Below are 26,036 nucleotides of genomic sequence, written 5' to 3'. Positions count from 1 at the left end.
GACAAGTTGTTGCCACAAGTAAGGGGAAGCGGAATAACAGAAGGGAGGACCAGAGCCATAGGGCACAGTTAGCCATGCTACAGATGGTTACTCAATCTGCTGAAAGTCGACAAGCAGGAAGAGGGAGAGAGAGAGGACGAGGACGCGGAAGAGGAGGCTGCGGCAGGGGGCGAGGTAGAACGGATGGGTGTTTTCTCTGCGGAAGCAAGGATCATTGGGAAAAGGATTGTCCAGAGTCCGAAAAGAGAAGGACAAGAGAAAACAATAGAGAAGGTGACTGACTGGAGGAGGCTGGGGACAATGGAGGTATGCCTGAGAGGAAGGGTAAGTCCGGAACTTTGATGCTTTGCAATGAAGAAATGCTTGAGCTAATTACATGTACTAACATTAATGCGTCAACTGCAAATCCGTTTGCATGCGGGATAAGCCCGCGAGGAACATATGACAAGTACAGCGATGAGCCATAGAAGCAAATGCCTATGTATACACTGACCGTAGGAGGGAAGGAACTCACGTTTTTAGTAGACTCAGGTGCAGGGAGCTCTGCGATTCAGGCAAACCAATTAAGTATACCGATAAAAATGAGCGGGCGGTACCTGGTGTCTCTAGCTAAGGGAAATAATGACCAATGGAGGGACATGGGACCGTGGGTACTCAGAAATCTCAAGGTTAAGGATTGGGAATTACTCCCGAACTCAACTGTGTGGTTCAGTGTAAGCCTGCAAGCTTATAGGAGCAGTCTAAATTGGCTGTCGCAAACGGAGAGAACAGTAGAAATAGTCCCCACGACCAATGTGGGGCAGAAGAAGATGCATTGGTGTTTTGCACAAATTAACCTTGATGATTCACGATTGCAAACGGTTCCAAAGGAGCTTTGGGCAAAGGGAAAACATGATGTGGGTTTGATACGTAATTGCGAGCCAATAAGGATTATACCAAAATCTGACTATAGGCCATGCAAACCACAGTATCCACTGAGAGCTGAAGCTATAGACGGAATTACCCCTGTATTCAAATCCTTATTGAAAGAAGGAGTTATAGTATCCTGTGAAAATTCGATAGTACGAACACCTATTTACCCAGTAAAGAAAGCAAGGCTCCCAGGGGAACCTGAGGAGTGGAGATTTGTACAAGATTTACAAGCAGTAAATGACGCTGTTGTACCCAGAGCTCCTAATGTTCCAAACCCATATACTATATTAGGGCAAATTCCACTGGGAAGTCGATGGTTTTCTGATGTTGATTTAGCTAACGCATTTTTCAGCATCCCTGTACATCCTGATAGCCAGTATTGATTCGCCTTCTCATTTAAGGGAAAGGCTTACACATTTACAAGATTATGCCAAGGAGATTGTGAATCACCCACCATTTACAATGAAGCCTTAAAGAAAAGCCTAGGGCCCCTGGTCCTATCTCCAGGGTCAGCCCTCCTACAGTATGTGGATGACTGTCTTATGACAGCTCCAACTAAAGAACAATGTGAAAAAGACACAGGGTCCTTATTATGTCACCTGGCTAAGGAGGGGCACAAGGCGAGTCTAAATTACAATTTGTACAAAAACAGGTCAAGTTCCTGGGACATTTGATACCAGAACAAGGTAAAACCCGAGAACAGAGCAGGGTAAGGGCAATCCAGGAAATTCCCAAACCTAAAACCAAGAAGCAATTGATGTCATTTTTGGGAATGTGCTCATATTGCAGAACCTTTATCCACAATTATCCTGTCCTCGAAGCCCCCTTAAGTAACATAGCACATGGAAAGAGCTTGCAGGCACACAGTTTGCTTAGCTGGACTCTGGCAGCGGAGATGGCGTTTAACGACTTGAAGTTAGCTCTGCAGTCCACACCAACCCTGGGACTTCCAGACCCAAACAAGCCTTTTACTCAGACAGCAGATGAGAAACATGGGCGTACGACATCTGTACTGTTGCAGGAACATGGGAAGAAACTTAGGCCAGTGGCCTACTTCTCCACAAAACTAGACCCTGTAGCAGCGGGACTACCTACTTGTTTAAGGGCAGTAGCGGCTGCTGAAAAGACAGTAACAGCCTCTAGAGATATTGTAGGATACAGTGAATTGACATTATTGGTACCACATGCAGTCTCACTGCTTCTCTTGGAGCAGAAAACAGCGTATATGTCAGCAGCCAGGTGGCTGAGGTACAACACAATACTATTAGAAATGCCAAATATCACAGTTAAAAGGGGTACAATACTTAATCCTGCCACCCTTCTCCCCACGGAGGATGATGGTGAACCGCACGACTGTGTAGCTGTCACCAACGAAGTGTGTGGTCCACGGCCAGACCTACAAGATACCCCATTGCAAAACCCTGAGTTAGAGCTGCTTGTGGACGGCTCTGCATTCAGAAATCAAAAAAACGGGCCAAAATTGTGTGGGATAAGCTATAGTCACGTCACACAATATATTAAAGGCAGAACCCCTCCCTAGACACCTATCTGCGCAAGCCGCAAAACTGGTCGCTCTTACCGAAGCATGCAAGCTAGCGGAAGGCAGATCAGTCACTATCGATACTGACAGCCGATATGCCTTTGGGGTCACTCATGATTTTGGAACTCTATGGAAACGTAGGGGCTTCCTGACGTCAGCGGGAAAACCAATCACTCATCATAACTTGATTTCTGATCTTTTAGAGGCAATCCTTTTACCCACATCCATTGCTGTTTGCAAAAGTGATGCGTATACAGGAAAACTGATCCGGTCGCACAAGGTAACGTGAAAGCAGATGTGGCAGCAAAGGCAGCAGCGCTGAGACCTGTAGACGACAGCGTAAGTCTGCAAATGTTGACAACCCCGTTCCAACAGCTGATTTACAGGACCTCCAGACGCAGGCTACACCAGATGAAAAGAAAGGGTGGTCGAGAGTGGGAGGCAAATTAAAGGAAGGGGTGTGGTATGGACCCAATAACAAGCCGTGCTTACCAAGGGCACTGTTCCCTCATTACGCTAAGTTGACACACGGAAAGGACCATGTGTCAAAAGGGGGGATGTTGAAGAGTATCTCCACGCATTGGTATACTAAGGACTTTACTAATGAGTCCCAAAAATGTTGTGACCGGTGCGTCATTTGCACTACTAGCAATGTGGGGAAGCGAATAAGAATGACGCCGGGTGCCCACCCTGTACCGCAAGAACCATATCCAAATGGATTTCATCGAACTGTCCCCAAGCGAAGGAAAGAAATACTGTTTAGGGATGGTAGACGTGTTCTCTAAGTGGGTGGAGGCTTTCCCGACGGCGAAACAAGATGCCAGTGCAGTAGCAAAGGCCCTATTAACTGAGATAATCCCACGCTGGGACATTCCAAGGAAAATTAGTAGCGATAATGGCACACCATTTGTGAACCAAGCCCTCAGTCAGATAGGAGAATACCTGGGAATAGATTTAAGACAGTACTGTGCATATCATCCTGCAAGTGGAGGAGCTGTAGAGAGAGAAAATGCTATGTTAAAGAACAAACTAGCAAAGTGCTGTGATGAGATGGGGATATCTTGGACAAAGGCCCTGCCTGTAATATTAATGTATATGAGAACCAGAATTAGGGGAAGGGCAAATCTTAGTCCATTCGAAATACTGTTTGGCAGACCACCTAATACCGGAATTGGACCCAAACCTGTCGTAAGGACCCTGACAAGTCATTGTGAGGATGGAATGTTACATTATTGTGCAAAACTCTCCACAATTTTATCTCAGATACAGGCTCAAGTCAAGGAAGTTCTACCACAATCAGCCAGAGGAAAATTGCATGACTTGCAACCAGGAGACTGGATAGTGGTAAAAGACTTCAGGAGAAAGAGTTGAAAAGCTAAAAGGTGGCTGGGACCGTTCCAAGTGCTCTTCGTAACGCAGGCAGCAGTCAAGGTGGCAGAAAGAGTGACGTGTATTCACGCTAGTCACTGCAAGTGAGTGCCTCCTAGGGCTGACGACTCATGGTTTACATGGCTTACCGAACTATGGGGAGGATGGGGACATTGGCTTATACACATTGTTATACCCATTGTGATTATACTCTTGATTTTACTTTGCATGGGACTCTGCCTATGTAAGAGCTTGTGACAATTAGTTGTGTCTACAGTGTCCAGCAAATACCAAATGGTTAAACGAGTAGATGCAGAGGAGCTAGTGGAGTTGGGATGGTTAAATGAATGGGTACCCCCATTCGACCAGGAAGCAGCACTTGATTAAACCAAGATTTCAGTTAAACCCCATGCTACCAGAGCTGAGGTGATGTGAATGAGCAAAGTTGAGATACATTAGATTTGAGAAGAACTCTGCTCCTGTCCAACAATTGTATTATGTAATCTGTGTGTATTTAGGATTGATAAAGGTATTGTCAAAAGCCTGTCAAGGAGAGACTATGCCTGATAAACATTCCTGGATAACCAGATATTTGTGTCAAAGTTGTATGTCGCAATAATGTCCTAGGGTGTCCTCCCTCAATACAGCTGAGATATGTTCCCTAACCAGTCAATCAACTCCACCACCTCTTTTGCTTCCTCCTCTGTCTCGTCTAAAATATCAACATCCTGGAAAATTAAGCTGTCAATTCTGTCTCTCTTTCAACCATGTCTCTGTGATAGGAACAACATCATAATTGCATGCCTTAATCTAGGCTCTAAGTTCATCCATCTTACCTGTTATACTTCCTGCATTGAAGCAAATACACACCAAACCTCCAATTCCACTGAGCTCAGCACCCTGTCCTTAACTGCTCTTCCTCTTAGCTATATTTGCCTTAGACTCAAGTTCTTCCCAGTCTTTGTACTTACTAAGCTTCTGCTCCAAAACCCTACCGTTGCCAGGATATTGGAGATCCTCAGTTTGGGTACTGCCCATCCTTCTTGTACAGGTCCCACCTTCCCTGAAAGACATCTAAATGATCCAAATATGTGAAGCCCTCCCCTTTACACCAGTTCTTTATCCATGCATTCAATTGTACTGTCTGTGTCCTTAGCGCATGGCATGGGGAGTAATCCTGAGATTACTATCCTAGAGGTCCTGCTTTTTTAAGTTTATTGCCAAACTCCTTGAATTGTCATTGCAGGACCTTTTTACTCTTTTTCCCAATGTTATTTGTGCCAATATGGACATTAATTCCGCTTGGGAACCCTGCAGCCATATGGTATCAATGTGGACTACACCAGTTTCAAAATCTCCCCTTCTCCTACTGCATCCCTAAACCAGCCCAGTTCGTCCCCTCCCCCCACTGCACCACACAACCAGCCCAGCTCTTCCCCCCCACCCACTGCATCCCAAAACCAGTCCAACCTGTCTCTGCCTCCCTAACCGGTTCTTCCTCTCACCCATCCCTTCCTCCCACCCCAAGCCGCACCCCCAGCTACCTACTAACCTCATCCCACCTCCTTGACCTGTCCGTCTTCCCTGGACTGACCTATCCCCTCCCTACCTCCCCACCTACACTCTCTCCACCTATCTTCTTTACTCTCCATCTTCGGTCCGCCTCCCCCTCTCTCCCTATTTATTCCAGTTCCCTCTCCCCATCCCCCTCTCTGATGAAGGGTCTAGGCCCGAAACGTCAGCTTTTGTGCTCCTGAGATGCTGCTTGGCCTGCTGTGTTCATCCAGCCTCACATTTTATTATCCCGAAATTATACTGACGTCTATTCCTGCAGACGCTAGCGCCTTTACGGTAGTCGACCTATGTTCAGCATTCTTCTCTATTCCATAAGACCATCCGACCATAAGACATAGGAGTGGAAGTAAGGCCATTCGACCCATCAAGTCCACTCTGCCATTTAAATCATGGCTGATGGGCATTTCAACACCACTTCCCTGCATTCTCCCTGTAGCCCTTGATTTCTTGTGAGATCAAGAATTTATCGATGGCTGCCTTGAAGGCATCTAACGTCCTGGCCTCCACTGCACTCCGTGGCAATGAATTCCACAAGCCCACCACTCTCTGGCTGAAGAAATGTTGCCTCATTTCTGTTTTAAATTTACCCCCTCTAATTTTAAGACTGTGCCCACGGATCCTAGTCTCCCGCCTAACGGAAACAGCTTCCTAGCATCCACCCCTTCTAAGCCATACATTATCTTCTAAGTTTCTATTAGATCTCCCCTCAACCTTCTAAACGCTAATGAGTACATTCCCAGGATCCTTAGCCGTTCATCATACATTAAACCTACCATTCCAGGGATCATCTGTGACTCTCCGCTGGACACGCTCCAGGGCTAGTATGTCCCTCCTGAGGTGTGGGGCCCAAAATTGGACACAGTATTCTAAATGGGGCCTAACTTTATAAAGCTTTATAAAGCCTCAGAAGCACATCGCTGCTTTTATATTCCAACAATTTATAGAAGGGTCTAGGCCCGAAACGTCAGCTTTTGTGCTCCTGAGATGCTGCTTGGCCTGCTGTGTTCATCCAGCCTCACATTTTATTATCTTGGACATTAATTTCTGTCTGTTTACACTTTACTTCAGGACGCCCTGTACCCGCTCAGAGACATCCATGACCCTGGCAGCAGGGAGGCAACATTCCATCCTGGAGTCGCTCTCACATCCACAAAAGCACCTATCTGTGCCCCTGAATTTTGAATCTCCAATTACAGTGACTAGTATACATGGAGGTTTCAAGGTGATTTAGACAAGTCAAATGAGTTTGCAAACTTATGGAAAATGCTGTAGAGTGTTGCAAAATGAGAAGTTATACATTTTGGTGTGAAAAACAGAAAGGAAGAGTATTATTTAAATGGGGATTTACTGGGAAGTGTGGATGCACAGAGGGATCTGAGTGTCCTTGGGCACCAGCCAATGAAAGGAGACAGGAAGGTGCAGCAAGCAATTTGGAAGCTGAACGATATGTCGGCTTTCATTTCAACGTCAGAAATGTTGTCTTTCAGATAAGTTGTACCGAGGGCCTGCAAAACAAATATTGAAGGCAATTTAACAATGTTCTCCCCCAGTGTCCTGGTCAATCTCCAATCCGCGATGAAACTGCCAGAACAAGGTGATCTGGTCTTCATGATTTCATGATTTGTGACAGCTTGGTGCATGCAAGTAGACTGTTGCCTGTCGACGAGGAGAGGCAAATGGAGTTTAATTTATATAAATGTAAGGTACTGCATTATGGGAAGGCTATTCAGGGCAGGACTTATAAACTTAATGGTAAGGTCCTGGGGAGTGTTGCTGAACTAGGAGACCTTGGAGTGCAGGTTCATAGTTTCTTGAAAGTGAAGTCACAGGGAGACGGGATAATGAAGAAGGCATTTTGTATATTTGCCTTTATTGTGCATTGAGGACATGAGTTGGGGGGGCCAATGTGCAGCTGTACAGGACATTGTTTAGGCCACTTTTGGAGTACTGTGTAGTTCTGGTCTCCCTGCTACAGGAAGGAAGTTGTAACACTTGAAAGGGTCCAGAAAAGATGTACAAGGATGTTACCAGGGTTGGGGGAAGGGACTGAATAGGCTGATGCTATTTTCCCAGGAGCGTTGGAGGCTGAGGGGTGACATTAGGGAGGTTTATAAAAAAATACGGGTCATAGATAGGATGAATAGATAAGGTTTTTTCCCCGAGGTGGGGAATTCCAAAACTGGAGGCTGTAGGTTTAAGGTGAGAGGAGAAAGATTTAAAAAGGACCGAAGGGTCAACTTTTATACACACGGGGTGGTGCATGTATGGAATGAGCTGCTGGAGGAAGTTGTGGAGGCTGATACATTTACACCATTTACAAGGAACCTGGGTGGGAATATGAACAGGAAAGGTTTAGAGGGATATGGGCCAAATGTTTTGGCAAATGGAACTAGATTAATTTAGGAAACCTGGTCAGCTTTGCCAAATTGGACCGAAGGGCCTGTTTCCATGCTGTACGTCTCTATGACTCCCAATATTACAATTCACCGTACTTTTGGAATACATCACTGGCTGCAAAGTAGTTTGTGATATGCTGAGGTTGTGTGCAGTGCTACATCAATGCATTTCTCTCTTCCTATTCTGTCAACATTGGATGGTTTGTATAACAGGCAAGCAACACAATTCTAGTGCATTCCCACCATACAGTCAGGTACAAATCAAAAATGACCAACGAGGTTGAGATGGGCAGAGGTGGAGAAGCAGAGATAGAGATAGAGAGAGAGAGAGAGAGAGAGAGAGAGAGAGAAGGAAGGTGGGGTTGACAGTGAAGAGAGGGTAAGATGGCTAAAGAGGGAGAATTGGTCAGAGATGTAGGGAGAAAGTGATTGGAAAGATGGCGAGAAAAGTGGCGGGGGTGAGGGGAGGGGCAGCAGAGACAGGCGGCGAGAGAGAGATGGAAAAGAGGGGAAGGATTGGTCAGAGAGATGGGAGAAAGGGGGACCTGTCCATAGAGTGGCGTGCTGATCAAAGGGCTACAGAAAGACCGAGAGTGGGAGAGGAGAGAGATAGATAGAGTGTGTGTATGCAGCACACAGTTACTGAGTGGGAAATAATGATGACACTTTCACATTAGAGAACAATAGGTAACAAAGACGAGTGCAGTAATCTGGTAGCATTGCCAGTACAGGATGATGTGACTGGGGGTGGATGAACAGAACCAATCCCGAGCAAGGAACTAAATATTTGAAGCGGTGGGTGTAGGGGGTGAGGGAGGAGGTGGAAGAGCAAAGATCAGTGAGCACACTCCTATGTAAGGCAGGCCAGCTCTGTCAGTCTCCAGGGACAACAAACTGTGCCACTTCCCAAGAGAAATGTAATGCAAAAGCATTTAGCACAATTCAAGTAGATGAAAGTGGTGTTTTCGTTTTCTCTCTCTCTCACTCTCTCTCTCTCATCCCTTCTCACTCTCGCTCGTCTATCTCTATCTCTCTCTACCTCCGCCCTATTCCTCTCTCTCCCCTCTCTCTTTTCTCTTTCACCTCTCTTTCTATCTCTCTCTCTCTTTCACACCACTCTCCCTCCTTCCCCCTCTCTCCTCCTTCCCACTTCTCTCTCTCGGATGCACACACCACCCCAGGAACTGTGGAGATGGAAAGTGTGTCACTGTACCTCGTGAAGCACACACTGCTTTGCAAATCAGCTGTACCCATGTACAGATCCTCCTCTCTCATTTCATTCCTTTGGAAGTGGCATTGCCATGGTAACCGATTGCAAACGCGTGGCACCCTGTTCCTGCATTAACATGGTAAAGTCACTGTTCCTAAGTAATGTTCTGCTGCACTTGGGAATAAAGGGTGAGTTTTTCACAGGCACTGAGAGACACTGTTAAAGGAGGTGGTGATCTGCTGGGTGGGAGCACAGATTTGGCAAAGTAGGAAATGGCAGGGGTTTGCTGGGGGAGCGGGGAGGTAAGGGTGCAGGTTGCCAATATGTTTCTTTCCAGGTGCTCTGTGAGAGAAGTCCGAGTAACGTTCCACTGTAGAGAGATGCTCTCTCTCGGGCAAGAGGAACCAGGAAAGTGCCACCCCACCCCCCACAAGGAAGGACAGGAGTAATCACACTCAGTCACAGTGGAGAATGAGACTTCTAGACCTCACATATCAGACTGAAACCAGGGCATGGGGAGTCAACGAGTGCATCAAATATGGACAGTGGTCAGTGAATAAGCTCTAGCCATTATCTGTACCTAACCTCTCTTGCTATACCTGTCTTAGGAATGTTTGATGGTGACACTGTTGAGGAAGCGTTACTTTCATTTTAAAACAGTAGATGGAACAGAGAGATCATGGGGTCCATGTCCATAGATCCCTCAAAGTTGATACGATTGTAAAGAAGGCGTTTGGTGGTCGGCTTTCATTGGCAGGGGAATTGAGTTTGAGAGCCTCAGAGTTATGCTGCAGGTCTATAAAACCCTGGTTAGACCACAGTTGGAATATTGTATTCAGTTCTGGTCACCTCATTATAGGAAAGCTGTGAAAGCTTTAGAGAGGGTGCAGAGGAGATTTACCAGGACGCTGCCTGGACTGGAGGGCAGGCCTTAAGATGCAATGTTGAGGAAGCTCGGGCTTTTTTCATTGGAGCAAAGAAGGATGAGGGTGACTTGATAGAGGTGTCCAAGATGATGAGAGGCGTAAATAGTGGATAGTCAGAGACTTTTTCCCAGAGCGGAAATGAGTATTACGAGGGGGCGTAATTTTAAAGTGATTGGAGGAAAGCATAGGGGAGATATCAGAGGTAGGTTCTTCACACAGAGAGTGGTGGGCGTGTGGAATGCGCTGCCGGCAGTGGTAATGGAGTCAGATACTTTAGAGACTTTTAAGTGACTCTTGGTTAGACACATGGTTGATAGTAAAATGTAGGGTATATAGGGTAAATTGATCTTAGCAGAATAATAGGTCAGCACAACATCATGGGCCAAAGGGCCTGTACTGTGCTGTACTGTTCTAAGTTCTATACTCTACGAACTTTACTTTCAGCTGAAAAGAGTAGAAAGGACTCTACTCTATATGTCTTACCAGCCTGGGAGTGTTTTATGGGGACAGCGCTGAGGGGGATTTACCTTCAGTTTAAAATAATCAAGTAATAATAAACTAATAGAGATAATGGGAACTGCAGATGCTGGAGATTCCAAGATAATAAAATGTGAGGCTGGATGAACACAGCAGGCCAAGCAGCATCTCAGGAGCACAAAAGCTGACGTTTCGGGCCTGGACCCTTCATCAGAGAGGGGGATGGGGGGAGGGAACTGGAATAAATAGGGAGAGAGGGGGAGGCGGACCGAAGATGGAGAGTAAAGAAGATAGGTGGAGAGGGTGTAGGTGGGGAGGTAGGGAGGGGATAGGTCAGTCCAGGGAAGACGGACAGGTCAAGGAGGTGGGATGAGGTTAGTAGGTAGATGGGGGTGCGGCTTGGGGTGGGAGGAAGGGATGGGTGAGAGGAAGAACCGGTTAGGGAGGCAGAGACAGGTTGGACTGGTTTTGGGATGCAGTGGGTGGGGGGGAAGAGCTGGGCTGGTTGTGTGGTGCAGAGGGGGGAGGGGATGAACTGGGCTGGTTTAGGGATGCAGTGGGGGAAGGGGAGATTTTGAAACTGGTGAAGTCCACATTGATACCATATGGCTGCAGGGTTCCCAGGCGGAATATGAGTTGCTGTTCCTGCAACCTTCGGGTGGCATCATTGTGGCAGTGCAGTTCCACTCCCCCTCCCATTCTCTTGATGACATGTCCATCATGGGCCTCCTGCACTGCCACAATGATGCCACCCGAAGGTTGCAGGAACAGCAACTCATATTCCGCCTGGGAACCCTGCAGCCATATGGTATCAATGTGGACTTCACCAGTTTCAAAATCTCCCCTTCCCCCACTGCATCCCTAAACCAGCCCAGTTCATCCCCTCCCCCCACTGCACCACACAACCAGCCCAGCTCTTCCCCCCCACCCACTGCATCCCAAAACCAGTCCAACCTGTCTCTGCCTCCCTAACCGGTTCTTCCTCTCACCCATCCCTTCCTCCCACCCCAAGCCGCACCCCCAGCTACCTACTAACCTCATCCCACCTCCTTGACCTGTCCGTCTTCCCTGGACTGACCTATCCCCTCCCTACCTCCCCACCTACACCCTCTCCACCTATCTTCTTTACTCTCCATCTTCGGTCCGCCTCCCCCTCTCTCCCTATTTATTCCAGTTCCCTCCCCCCATCCCCCTCTCTGATGAAGGGTCCAGGCCCGAAACGTCAGCTTTTGTGCTCCTGAGATGCTGCTTGGCCTGCTGTGTTCATCCAGCCTCACATTTTATTATCATATAATAAACTAATACTTTACTTTCAGTTTAAAAGGATAGAGAGAGCTTTACTCTGTATCTAACCCCATGCCATCTCTGTCCTGGGAGTGTTTGATCGGGACAGTATAGAGGCAGTTCTGCTCTGTTAGTAACTCTGCGCTGTCTGTGACCTGGGAGTGTTTAATAGGGGCAGTGTAAAGGGAGCTTTACTCTGTATCCAAAACCATGCTGTACCTGTCCCAGGAGTGTTTGATTGGAACAGCGCCGAGCAAGCTCATGTTGGTCTTGATTCTGTCAGTTAGTGTAGTGGTGTCCGGGGTTATGTGCAGTGATAAAAGCAGATTAATCTTCACTATGCTGAGTTGCCTGGGTACACACTTGTACTGTCAAGGAGCTGAGTTGTCTATATTGTGTCTGTTGGTGTCATGGGGTTTCCCTCCATCAATCCTGCCATCAATCCCACGCCATTGGTAACACTGAGTTTCTGCAGGAAACTCGCTGAGGAAATTACTGACAGTGTCACAGCCCAGGCCTGCTCCAAGCTTGTTTAATCTCCTAAATATGTCCTTGAGTGTTTTGAACTTGATTTTTATTTCACTGCGGAATTAGCTTGGCTTGGAAATGGGACACTGTTCTGTTGACTGCCATGGCTCCTGACAATATTCCTTTAGGTCTGGGTACGTTACATCTCAGATACAGTAACTTCAATTTATCTGGTGTTTGCACTGTAGCATAGTATCAAAGTTGTTAAGCCACACCTGACACCAGAACGCACAGGGAGATGTAAGGCTAAGTGCTCAGAACAAATTTGTTCAAGGGGTCAATTTTATGAGGAGATGGTTGCGCAGTGGTAAACTCATTAGACTAATCATCCAGAGACACAGGGTAACACTCAGGAGCATGTGGGGTGGGGGTGGGGGGATAGGGGTGTGGTGTCGGGGAGGTTCCATGGTGTGGGATGGGCAATGGCTTCAAATTCCATCACCCCCAGCTGCCGGAATCCAGGAATTGCTAAAAATAATCAACAAAGCCCCCTCTGGCTCCCCCATGTCCTTCAGGGAAGAAAGTGTGTCATCCTGATTGGGTCAATCCTACATGTGAGTCCAAACCCATAGCCATGCAGCCATCTGTAAGAAGACAAGGAGGAGAGTTGTGGGAGCTGCTGGGGTCGTGTGGGGTAGTTTAAAGAGTGTAATTCCATACTTAGGGCCTCTGTAAATGCTAATATTTTGGACCGGTTAGTAACAGCTTAACGAAAATGCTTTGACTTGACTGTCACTTTGTCTGTTTCTGGGGTTGTATTAATGAAAATGTTTATGAACAAAGACAATAGCTAGGCAGTGTCCCGCGATCTCAGCACAGCATTGCACTGTTTGTTTTAATAACAAGGATGTGAATGTAACCAATGGCCTTGCTGCATGAGGTTTGCTCCAATTCATGACTCTCCTTCTCTCTTTGGTGTCACACTGCAGGGTGACATCATAGTTCATATCATAGGATTTCAGCATTGCAGTTCCCATCACCAGTCACTCAATTTTAGTGAACGCTTCTTCTCGCTATGTGCCCCGTTATTGCTACACATCGCTGGCTGTGAGTTGACACAATGGTTCTCACTCTGATCACAAGTTGGGCAAGAATTTGGCCAAATAGTTGACAAATCCAGCAGATCGTTACATTGTTTTTACATCCTTCGGTCACTATACTACTACTACTACACCTCTCATCTTTTCAGGATCTGGGCGAAGATATTCTGCTGCTACACAGCCCATGTACTTGGCTTTGGGCATTTTTAATAATAACTGATTCTTGTTCAGCTGGTAGGTTGTGTCGATTTAATAGTGATCAGCTGCTAGTTCTCCCAACCACAATCGAGCAGATCATCCACTCCAGCTTGCACTCCAGGAAGATCACTAATTATCTCATGTTGGAATGCACTGCTAATGGTGGTAGTAGAGTCTGATACATTAGAGACATTTAAGTGCCTCATGGAGAGGCACATGGATGATAGTAAAATGAAGGATATGCAGGTTAGCTTTGATCTTAGAGTCAGATAATAGGTCGGCACAACATTGTGGGCTGGAGGGCCTGTACTGTTCCATGTTCTGTGCTCTCTGTGTTGAAGTTCTTCTGGAGCAGTAGAAATGCCAAGTATCATGTGCAATTATCTGTATATCCTGAAGGGAGCACAGAACATGGTTAGAAAGCTGTTGCCTCCATCCAGCTTCACTTGTCAGGATGCAGCTTTTTGCATCTCGGCCTGGAGAAGACATCAGCTTTGCAGGCTGTGGCCAAATTCCTTCAATGTTGGCATCTGGTAGTGAGATCTATTCAGGGCTTTGTTTAGATCCTATATACTCTCAGTCTTCTGGAATGTCTCATTGATGCTGCACTGCTTGTCTGTTCTCTGGGAGTTGTCCTTTTGTTAATTACGTCCTTCTCTGCCTGTGTTACTCTCTCTCTCGTCTTTTAGACTGGCCTTGAGGGCAGCTAGAAATTCCCTCAGCAGATGCTGAATTGATTTGTGGCATTCTCACCTATTTTGAGATACCCTAACCCAGTAAACACATTTTCACACTTCTCTAGGATGTGTTGCACACTCAGTCGGTTTAGCTGCTGCCACACACCATGGGTAGCTCAGCAGTTCGCACTGCTGCCTCACAGCGCCAGGGGCCTGGGTTTAGTTCCACCCTCGGGCAACCTTCTGTGTGGAGTTTGCACATTCTTCCTGTGTTTGTGTGGAGTTTCCTCCGATGGTCCAAAGATGTGCAGGTTAGGTGGATTGACCATGCTAAACTGCCCTGTAGTGTCCAGGGATGTGCAAGCTGGATGTAGTGGCCACGGGAAATGCAGGGTTACAGGGATAGTGTCAGGGGGCGGGGGTGTGGAACTGTTGTGGGTTGGATGTTCTTCAGAGGGTTGGTGTGAACTTGATGGGTCAAATGGCCTGCTTCCACACTGTAATGATTATGTGATGATTCAATGAATTCTGTTTTGGCACGTTGAAAATTATGATTCCAAGCTTTAATCTTGCCCCAGTTGAGATGAATGCATTTGCTTGGTATATATGATCTGGAATTTCGGATCCCCACACATGTTATGGGTGGGCTGACTGAGTAAACTATCTTCTCTGCACAAGTGTACTGCCAGCGTATTGTCTTGTCTTGATTTTTGAGGGCTTCATGTTTGGATCATCATTTTGAGCCACTTAGCACAGGTCATGGTGTTACACAATGCACCAGTGTTCATCTGATATTTTATACTGACCTGATGTTCTCCTTCTGCAGATCTTATTCCGATAGACCAAAGCCATATCTCACCTATCAATTTAACTGGAACAACCTTTAAATGATGTATAGTGATTTATCTGAATCCTCAACTGCCATCTCTCCAGTGCCCATCTGTACCTGATGGTGTGCTGTCTCTCAACCAAACACCTTTGTGCAAAATTATTCTACTACTGCAGTGAGAACCTTGCTTTCCTCATTCTGAACATGTCTCTTCCCTTCCCTTTTGCATGGTATGCTGCGGTATTTGCATCCTGCTCTTTGGCTGTGATTGTCCTGCCTGGGTATCTGTCAGCATAAAACAAGACCTGGTCTGTCCTGACATGACTATTCTCTGTTGATGTGTAACCTTGGCATTTCTGCATTGGTCAGTCATTCTCCTCAGTGCATATTTGTCTCCTCTCAATTGATGTGCTTTCACTACAGGATCCCTTACTATCAATACAATCTTCTCTCTAATTAGGTCAGCCTTTAATTGTGAAAATTCACAGGTTTCTATAAGCTGAGTTAATGATGTTTCATATTGACTAGCTTTTCTTTACTTTGACACAAGATAGATGTTGACTTTTGGGTCAAATTGAGACTGTTATTTTGTGACGTCTGTTGGCTTTATTCATCTCTTGTGCACCAGTTGAGCAATCTCCTGAGTGATAAGTGTTGTGAAGTTGGGTGGAGTACTTGCAGATTGAGAGGCAGAAAACTAAAATCTGGTGTTCGTAAAATGCTGGGGGGAAGGGTGAAGCATTGTGTGGTCCTTTTAAAAGCTGATGTGCTTTTTCTATGCTTAGTGAAACAAAAGCATATTTGTGAGCAGCAGAAAGTTTACAAGTACACAGAGAGCACCCATTTGAAACATTTGAATCAGAAGTCCAAACAGTTAGCAGGCCAAGCAGCAGTTCTTACTAAGACAACAGGGTTTTGAATATAGACAATCAATTTGAACCAGGCACCTAGATACCAGACATTTAAATCTGATGATTTTGACAACATAGGACCAATCCTATTGCAAGAAACATTGATATGTTATCAAGGGCATAAAAGAATGGGCAGTTGGGAAAGACAGGACAGCTAACTGCCATCAGCTAGAGTTAACAGCCCTCAATTTCTGGATCTCATAGCCTCCTACATGTCTCAGAGAAAGCAAAATCGAAATATCAAAGGTACCCATGGCACAACTAGTGAATGTTCCTGACAGAAGAATCAACAGAGAAGGCACAGAACATTCCGAAAGATACGTAACCTGGCAAAGAGACAGAATCTTGTTTTATTTGGGAATTGTTAGTCATTAGAAGGTGTTTATTTAGTTTTTTAATAGTTTAATTAATTTGTTCACTGTTAAGAGCTAGATAGATAAATTGTCACTTGTTGATTTTAAAGTCAGTTTCAGGGATTTGTTTTATTTAACCACAAGAAGCTGTTGAAAGACAGGTTACACCACGTTTCAAACTCCTTTTAGAGATTATAGGGCATGATGCTCCTATTTGAATGTTCCGGTTTTAATTCACTAAAGCAGCTAAAATTTAGCAAAAGAATTCCTGGACAAAGCTGTACAAAATGGCTTCAGGCTTGGTGATATTTTTCTGAAGTAATTTTATTTCAGTGAAAGGTTGAGTCCAGCGTGGGAGAGAAATCGAACCTCATGGGGAAGGCCCAGTACGGAGCAACTACAGACCTGTCGTTAAAGAAGGACTGTAACTTGGAGCTTCGTTTTTTTTTATTATTTACTACTTTATACTGAGAAAAACTGCAATGTTGAACTTTTAACTTATTTCTTTTTTCTTCTACTTTTTAACCTAAGAATTTGTACCAAAATACCTTGTACCTAAGGTGGTGCCATGAATGGCAACATTACAAAGTTTTCACTGTACTCTGTATCCCCACAATTGAGTACACATGACAATGAAAACTAATTCTAATTCTATATTGAGTACATACCATTTATACATAAGAAACAAACGACAGGCAAAAGTAGATATTGGGCCGCTCCAAATTGATGCTGGAAGGCTAGTGATGGGAGATAAGGAAATAGCTGAAGAACTTAATAAGTACTTTGCGTCAGTCTTCACAGTGGAAGACATGAGTAGTATGCCAACAATTAGGGAGAGCCAGGGGGCAGAGTTGGGTATGGTAGGCATTACAAAAGAGAAAGTGCTAGAAAAGCTAAAAGATGTAAAAATTGATAAATCCCCTGGCCCCGATGGGCTACATCCTAGAGTTCTGAGGGAGGTGGCTGAGGAAACAGCGGAGGCTTTGGTCGTGACCTTTCAAAAGTCACTGGAGTCAGGGAAAGTCCCAGATGATTGGAAAATTGCTGTTGTAACCCCCTTGTTTAAGAAAGGATCAAGGCAAAAGCTGGAAAATTATAGGCCAATTAGCCCAACCTTGGTAGTTGGTAAAATTCTAGAATCCATTGTCAAGGATGAGATTTCTAAATTCCTGGAAGTGCAGGATCAGATTAGAACAAGTCAGCATGGATTTAGTAAGGGGAGGTCGTGCCTGAAAAACCTGTTAGAATTCTTTGAAGAGGTAACAAGTATGTTAGACCAGGGAAACCCAGTAGATGTTATCTATCTAGACTTCCAAAAGGCCTTTGATACGGTACCTCACGGGAGGCAGCTGAGCAAGGTGAGGGCCTATGGTGTTCAAGGTGAGCTACTGGCTTGGATTGAGGATTGGCTATCTGACAGAAGGCAGAGAGTTGGGATAAAAGGCTCTTTTTTGGAATGGCAACCGGTGACAAGTAGCTTCCTGCAGGGTTCAGTGTTGGGGCCACAGCTGTTCACCTTACATATTAATGATCTGGATGAAGGGACTGGGGGCATTCTGGTGAGGTTTGCCAATCATACAAAGATAGGTGGACAGGCAGGTAGTACTGAGGACGTGGGGAAGCTGCAGAAAGATTTAGACAGTTTAGGAGAGTGGTCCAGGAAATGGCTGATGAAATTCAATATGAGTAAATGTGTGGTTTTGCACTTTGGAAAAGAGAATACAGGCACGGACTATTGTCTAAATTGTGAGAAAATTCGCAAAACAGAAGTACAAAAGGATCTGGGAGTGTTGGTCCAGGATTCTCTAAAAGTTAACTTGCAGGTAGAGTCCGTAATTAAGAAAGCGAATGTAGTGTTGTTGTTTATCTCAAGAGACGGTTGGAATATAAAAGCAGCGATGTGCTTCTGAGGCTTTAGAAAGCTCTAATTAGGCCCCATTTAGAATCCTGTGTCCAATTTTGGGTCCCACACCTCAGGAAGGATATACTAGCCCTGGAGCGTGTCCAGCGGAGATTCACACGGATGATCCCTGGAATGGTAGGTTTAACGTATGATGAACGGCTAAGGATCCTGGGATTGTACTCATTAGAGCTTAGAAGGTTGAGGGGAGATCTAATAGAAACTTAGAAGATAATGTATGGCTTAGAAGGGGTGGACGCTGGGAAGTTGTTTCCGTTAGGTGGGGAGACTAGGGCCCGTGGGCACAGCCTTAAAATTAGAGGGGGTAAATTTAAAACAGAAATGAGACATTTCTTTAGCCAGAGAGTGGTGGGCTTGTGGAATTCATTGCCTCGGAATGCAGTGGAGGCCGGGACATTGGATGCCTTCAAGGCAGAGATTGACAAATTCTTGATCTCAGAAGGAATCAAGGGCTACGGGGAGAGTGCAGGGAAGTGAGTTGAAATGCCCATCAGCCATCATTTAAATGGCGGAGTGGACTTGATGGGCCAAATGGCCTTACTTCCACTCCTATGTCTTATGGTCTTATTACTATTGACCTATGCTTTGCCCCTCCTTTCTACAGCAGGTCCAGCCGTGGTGCTACTGTCACCTGAGGAGCCAGCCCTCTCAGTATCCAAAACGGAATTCTTGGTTGACTGGGTGACAGCTGCAGTGGACTCCTGTATCGATGTCTGCCCAATCTAGCAGTCACCCATCTATCTTCCTGTACCACGGGATGACCATGTTTCTATAATTTACATCTATGCCATTTGTGTGCTTCTTAGCTTCTCCAACTGCTGCTCAAGCTAATCTATTCGTTCAGAGAGCAGCTGAAGTTGGGTAATTTTCAGGGATGCTCTCGGAGTCTGCAAGTAACCACATCTCACAGACAGAACACAAAACCTCCTTGACTAATGTGTTTAACCCTCTATTAGCTGTTAGATTAAAAGATAATTTTATTTAGCCACCTAAAAATGACAGTTATTACTTCTATCAAATAGTATCCCAAGTTACTATCTGAACTCTCTGTACTAATCAGAAAATGAATTAACCATACTAACTCTTAGAAAGACTGAGACACACTTAATCTGTACTGCAGTGAGATTCCTTCATCAATAGCACCAACAGACTAAATGGGTTTACATAAACTGGGACGTGACCAGCTCTGACCAGAAACCATACTCCCTTTTCCTTCTGTGATATCAGCAGGATGCTTCCCTGGAATGGGTGGCTGCTGGCTCCTCCTCAAAGGTACAAGCCTGAACTGAAACTAGGCTATGTTTCTTTTATTTTGCTCTTTTTTTTGGGTTTAGAGCTGTGAGTTGATGTTAAGAGTTAAACTTAAAACATAGATTTGTTTTAAAGACAAGAGAGCAAAAATGTTTGCTGTTGGGAACTGGCCCAGAAGATAATTCACTTAATTACTGTTCTAAGGACACAATAAATGAATCAGCACCAAGCTGTTGCTATGTTCAGGCCAGGCCTGGATGTTGAATTGGTCAATCAAGGGAAGACTAGTGCTAGAATTGGATCTGACTGGGATTTTCATAAGAGTGATTTTTGGAGGCCTTTAGAAACTGCTGTTGTGTTTTATTCTCTCTCTCTCTCTCTCTCTCTCAATTCCTATCTAGTAATTGAATTGTTGAATACTCTGGGTGGTGAACCCCAGTCTGTAAGAAATAAATACATATTTGTTGGAGTCTGCTGAAACTGTCAGCGGTTAACCTTTAAGCAAGTAATTTAAGCAAGATATTCAGTTCTATTTGAATGTGTATCCATTGTTGGAAATTGTTTAATGAACTGGAAAATTACATCTTTTTAAAATTTCCTTTCAAATTTATCTCATTACTATGTCTCTATGTGTGCTTGTGTATGTGTGGATGGGGAGAGCACATTAATGATCAAAAAGTTTGGACTTTAGATTGTAGTTATTAATTTGTTACTTGTCTAGTTTCTGCTAAAGTTAAATCACCAGTAATAAATTGTTAATTTTTGTTTAATGCTGTCCAATATCTGTTATTCATAAAGTCTGGCTAGGAGGAATTGGGTAATTTGGAGGGTCATTGAATGTTTTAATTTCACTGTATTGTGACTCCAGTGATAGGATGATTTGGCTTGGGTGACTACCCCCATCTTGTAACAGCATCTACAGGTTCCCATTTATCCAAGTTGCTTGTTATTTCCTTGAAGAATTCCAGTGAAAAATTAAAATTAATACATGACTTCTTTTTCACAACACTGTATGGATTCTGCTCAATTGCGTTAGGATTTTCAAACTACCTTGCTATCAGCTCTTCAATAATGGATGTTAATATCTTTCATAATTTCCTGCTTTTTGTCTCCCTTTTTGGAACAGAATAGTTGTATTAGTTATTTTCCAGACTCATGGGACCTTGGCAGAAAATTACAAGCAATAAATCTACCATCTCAATAAATATTTCTGTTGAGACCTGGAACGTATGCTTTCAGTGCCTGGGAACTTGTCAGACCTTTGTCCTAGTAGTTTATCAATACCTTTTCCCTGGCAATTATAAACATTACAAGCTCCCCCCACGCTTTCACCTCTTTTGGTCACAGAGTTATATGATTATACAGCACGGAAATAGACCCTTTGGTCCAACTCATCCCCACCAACCAAATATCCTAAGCTGAGCTAGCTCCATCTGCCAGCAGTTGGTCCATATCCCTCTAAACCCTTCCTCATCCTGTACCCATTCCAATGCCTTTTAAATGTTATAACTGTACTCACCGCCTCTGGCAGTTTGTTCCATACATGCACCACCTTCTGCATGAAAATATTGCCCTCAGGTCCATTTTAAATCTCTCCACTCTCATCTTAAACATTTATGATTGTCAGAAATGCCATTATAATCTTTGGAAATGGCTAAAATTCAAGTGCAAATGAAACAGCTTGAACTAAAGGCAAAAGAAAGAGAAAAGCAAATGAAACAGTTTTAAATTACGATTGAAAGCAGGAGAAAAGCAGAAGGAGAGAATAGCTCTAGAAGAGAAAAACAAAAAGGAAAGAAAGGTCTCGCAGAAGAAAGGGTGAAAGAGAGCGTTTGTAAACTTCGGAGTTTGGAATTGAAAACTCAAAATTTGACTTAAAATGGTGGAGATAGAGGTGAAAGATGGGAGTAGTGATAAGAACAGTAATGGAGAACAATTCTAAATTAGCCAAAGTCCTGGTGGTGATCTATTTAAGTATACCCAAGTGTTGGCTAAGTTCAACGAAAAGGACATAGAAGACTTTTTTCATTTTCATTTGAAAAAGTAACAAAACAAATGAAATGGCTAGTGACCATGTGAGAATTGTTGATCCAAACAAAGTTGGTAGGTAGAGCAAATGAGGTATTTGCATTACTATTAGGAGGTATCTGAGGAGTTTGAGAAGGTGAAAAAAGTCATTTTAAGTGCATATGAACCATTGCCAGAGCCTACAGACCACTTTTAAGGAATCTAAGGAAAGAACTTGGTCATACATACAGTGAGTTTGAAAAGACCAAACAAAGTAACTTTAATAGGTGGATAAGGGCATTGAAAATAGATCAAGCACATGATGCTGTCGGAGAGATGATTATCTTGGAGGAGTTCAAAAATTCACTTCCAGAAGTATTGACAACTCATGCGGAAGAGCAGAGAGTTAAGACTGCAAGATTAGCAGCAGAAATGGCAGATGATTGTGAATTGATTCATAAATCAAAGTTTGGCTTTTGACATCAATTTCAGTCTCTGAGGGTTAGAAGTTGGGGCAAAGAGAAATCTTCAAGTGGTGAGGGAAAAGGAGATCTCATTAAAGATAGTTTACCACAAGGTACCACCCTTAAGGAGGAAACGTAAGTAAAAAAACCTAGGTGTTTTCACTGTATTAAAGTAGAGCAAATGAAGTCACAGTGTTGGTGGTTTAGTAAAGGCACTGGGAAGACAGATGTGGCAAAACAGGATAAGCCAGTGAGTTCTGTTGAAGTGGAAGAGGAAAATACAATGGAAGCTAAAAAACTGGAAAAGAATGTACAACCTGATCAGGTGCTGGTTGAGAAGAAAATGCCAGATCTTTTTAAAGAATTTACTTGTGTGGGTAAGGTTTGTGAGTAGACCAGGAGGAGTAGGTAAAGAAATCAAGATTTTTAAGAGATGTGAGAGCAAGTCAATCTTTGGTGAAAGATTTAGAAGTATTGCCAGAAAAGGTGGTACTAAGTGGAATTCATGGTAAAAACAGCAGTGTTGCATTATATAAAGTGAGGTGGTGGCAGGAGTATTGGAGAAATTCTCCATTTTGGAAGTACAGTTTATCCTTGGTAATGATATAGCTGGATCACAGGTAGGAGTGATGCCTACTGTGGTTGAAAAGCCAGTAGAAAATCAGACAAATGAGGTTTTACAGGAAGTAGATGCTGGGATTTTTCCTGATTCTGTAGTAACAATGTCATGAAGCCACAGGTTCAAGGAGGAGGAGGAATCAAAGAGTACAGATAAGGAAGTTGAAATTCAATTTTCAGAACTATATTGAATCAAATGGTTGGGGAAAAACATGGAGTACAAAATAGATATTTTTAGTTCAGAGAAGCTAGCTGAATTACAACAGAAAGATGAAAAACTAAAGCAGTGGTATCAAAAAGCTTACACAGAAGAATCTGAGTGTAACATTTGGAGCATTTATAAGAATTGTTTGATTGATATCAAAAGGCAGGCTTGGTGAAAAACTTGGCTAAGAGTAAGTTCACAAAAGCCCAAATCACATTCCTGAGCCATGTCATTGGACATGGACAGATGCCACAGGAAGTGAAAACAAACATTGAGGAGTCTCCCATACTATTGAAAAGGAAAGTACTACCATTCTTGGGACTGAGTGGTTTTTACCGATAAAATTTGTACCAAATTTTAGCAATGTGGTTACTCCACTGAGTTATTTGTTGAATAAGTGCAGAAAATTTCCGTGTCAGAAAGCATTGACAACCCGAAAGCTGTGTTAACCAGTGCGTCAACATTAGTCGCACCTAATTATCCAAATCTAAAGGTGCCTATCGATCCAGGTGATTTGGGTGTCCGTGTTGTACTTTTGCATGAAGATGAGGAGAAGTTTGAAAAGCCTATTGAGTATTTTTCCAAAAAGGTGAACTTTCATCAAAAGAAATATTCCACAATTCAGAAGACGACCTTAAGTTTAGCATTGGCGTAGCAATATTTCAACATTTATGTTGCTAGTAATATGGTTGTGACAATTATATATACTGATCATAACCCTTTAAAGTTTTTGGAAATTTTAGGGAATAAAAATACCAGACTGTTTAGATTGAACTTATTGTTACATTCATTCAATTTGAAAATTATACAAATAATAGAATGAGGAAACATTATTGCTGATGCGCTGTCGCAACGTTAATGAGTGAAGATGGAGATGTTTAGTGGTGGAAGTAACAGATTGAGATGGACTCTGGTATTGAATGTTTGCATACTTGGAGTCAATATAATATATCTGCAATGTAGTGTACTAATAGCATAATCTAAAGAATTTTAAAAATGAAGCCACTGTTGTATATTGATGGTGTTTTTTGAAGGGGAGGTGTGACAATACTATGGCCTTAAGAGGTATATTTTGTCCTTTTTATCTGAAGAGAGTTTTAAACACAGGTACCAAGCTGTCAGTACCAAGCCAATAAAGTAAACAACTTGTGAGGCCTTGTTTTTTTTTAAAAGTTGGTCAACAGAAGCAGCATGAAGGCATGCTGTCAAGTTCCCACAGAACCAGGATTTTAGTTTTAACTTTGAGCAATTGCTGGCATCTTAAAGCTGGATATGGAAGCTGTTATTCCTTTTCTGTTACATTAAAACTCTGGGTTCTCTTCATGCTGTAATTGCTTGTGAAAGAATCTATTTTACTGAATTTGCCTTTGCCAAGGGTATATTTATGGGATGTTGCTATATTGGAATAATTGCTCCTCAGTCGTTTAATAATCTATTACTCTATTAAGTTTTCCAGTATAGGTAAGTTATTTCAATTCTTCTTTCTTTAGTTTGTATTTTAACTATAGTATAAGAATATAGTGTGTTTTGCTTCAAGGCTGGTAGTTTGACCAATTGAATTGTGTTTGGAATGCCACGCCTTCCACTTGAGTCTGAAACTTGGATACAGCTTAGGCTAGGATATGGAGGCTCATGACCTGCACCTGTGTGACTAGTTGCAGCTAGGAGCAACTGCCTGATGAATGCTCTTGGTAACTTAGATGGCAACAAGATGGCTTCTCGATGCAAATTAGCACAAACAAAAATGGCTTCTAGCCTGGGAACTGTAAATTCTGGTAGAGCAGCATAAATAACTAAAGAAAGATTCACAGACAATGCGCCCTTTAGAATACAGAGGGAACTTGATAAGATAATGCAGTACTAACTGTTTTAACTGACCTTCAAGTGCAAATGTTGCGGCACTATGTGGCAAGATAAAAAGTAACCTAAGCATTGTGACATAAGTTGTTTACCAGTTAATATTATTGGATTAAGTAACTGTCAATGAGCCAATATCATGTATTGATTGGTAATTGTTTGAATACACTATGTGATCACACGATGTATCCTGCTTTAAGAAAAGTATAAAACTGTCTTTGTATAAAGTTGTGTGTGCAGCTCCTCTGAGGAATACGGAAGTGCTCAACTTCTGTGTTTCCGGATGATCTCTACCCAGCCGTATGAAGAAATAAAAAGAGTAAAGTCTTAAACAGCCAGACTGATTGTGAGCGCTCGTTGACCAATCGTGGAATTGAGAGACCCCGCCAAGGGTCGAGATTTTCACACTCACCTTTATAAAAACGAACAAGTTGGGGTCTAGGCTATCTCCTTAATATACGTTGAGGGAGTTTGGTCTGATTCATATTATATTCTAACTCCTATACACATCGCAGTGACCAATGAAGATAAGCATGCCAAATTCTTCTTCACCACCCAGTCTCCCAGTGACTCCATTTTCAAGGATCTATGCACCTACAACTCCTCGGTGTCTTTGTTCAGCAACACTGCCCAGGGTCCTATCATTAACTGTATAAGTCCTGCCCTGGTTTGCCTTTCCGAAAAGCAATACCACACATTTATCTAAATTAAATTATATTTGCTACTCCTTGGCCTATTGGCCCATCTGATCATACAGTCATAGAGCCCTACAGCACGGGCACAGGTCCTTCGGCCCAAAAGGGTCCATTCCGACTAAAATGTCTATCCATGCTAACCCCATTTCCCTGCACTTGGCCCATATCCTTCTAAACCTTTCCTATCCATATAGGAGTCCAAATGCCTTTTAAATGTTGTTAACGTACTCACCTCAACCACTTCCGCTGGCTGTTTATTCCATATGCATACTACTCTCCATGGAAAAAAGTTTACCTTCACGTTCCTATGTATTCTTTTCCCTCTTAACTTAAACTGACATCTTCTAGTTCTTGATTCCCCAATCCCAGGAAAAAGACTGAGAGCATTCACCCTACCTATGTCTTTTATGATTTTATACACTTCCACAAGACTCCCCCCTCAGTCTCCTATGCCATAAAGAAAGAAGTCTTAGCTTGTCCAATCTCTCCCTATAACTCAGTCCCTTGAGTCTTGGCAACAGCCTTGCAAATTTCTTCTGCACTCTTTCCAGTTTAATAATATTTTTCCTATAGCAAAGTGACCAAAACTGAACACAATACGGCCTCACCAACATCCTGTACAACTGCAACATAACTTTGCAACTTCTGTACTCAATGCCCTGACTTATGATGGTCAGTGTGCCAAAAGCCTTCTTCACTGCCCTGTCTACCTGTGACTCCACTTTCAGAGAACCATGCACCTGCACTCCAAGGTCCCTCTGTTCCACTAGACTCCTTAAGGCCCTACTATTCAC

The 26,036-nt window shown here is 43.6% G+C and overlaps 1 long non-coding RNA gene across 1 annotated transcript in view; it reads left to right on the top strand.

The window, feature by feature from the left end:
• Positions 1-2,490: 2,490 nt before the first annotated feature.
• The window catches only part of LOC125466057 (uncharacterized), a 56,779-nt gene continuing 33,233 nt past the window's right edge, over positions 2,491-26,036 (top strand). Inside the window, exons 1-2 of the long non-coding RNA XR_007250372.2 lie at positions 2,491-2,791; positions 3,716-3,924. This is a non-coding gene — a long non-coding RNA (uncharacterized LOC125466057). The remainder of the gene's footprint in view (positions 2,792-3,715; positions 3,925-26,036) is intronic.

Source organism: Stegostoma tigrinum, chromosome 30, assembly GCF_030684315.1.
Source record: "Stegostoma tigrinum isolate sSteTig4 chromosome 30, sSteTig4.hap1, whole genome shotgun sequence".
Classification (NCBI taxonomy): domain Eukaryota; kingdom Metazoa; phylum Chordata; class Chondrichthyes; order Orectolobiformes; family Stegostomatidae; genus Stegostoma; species Stegostoma tigrinum.
Note: the sequence above shows the minus strand (reverse complement) of the source record. Positions and strands in the feature narration are given on the sequence as shown.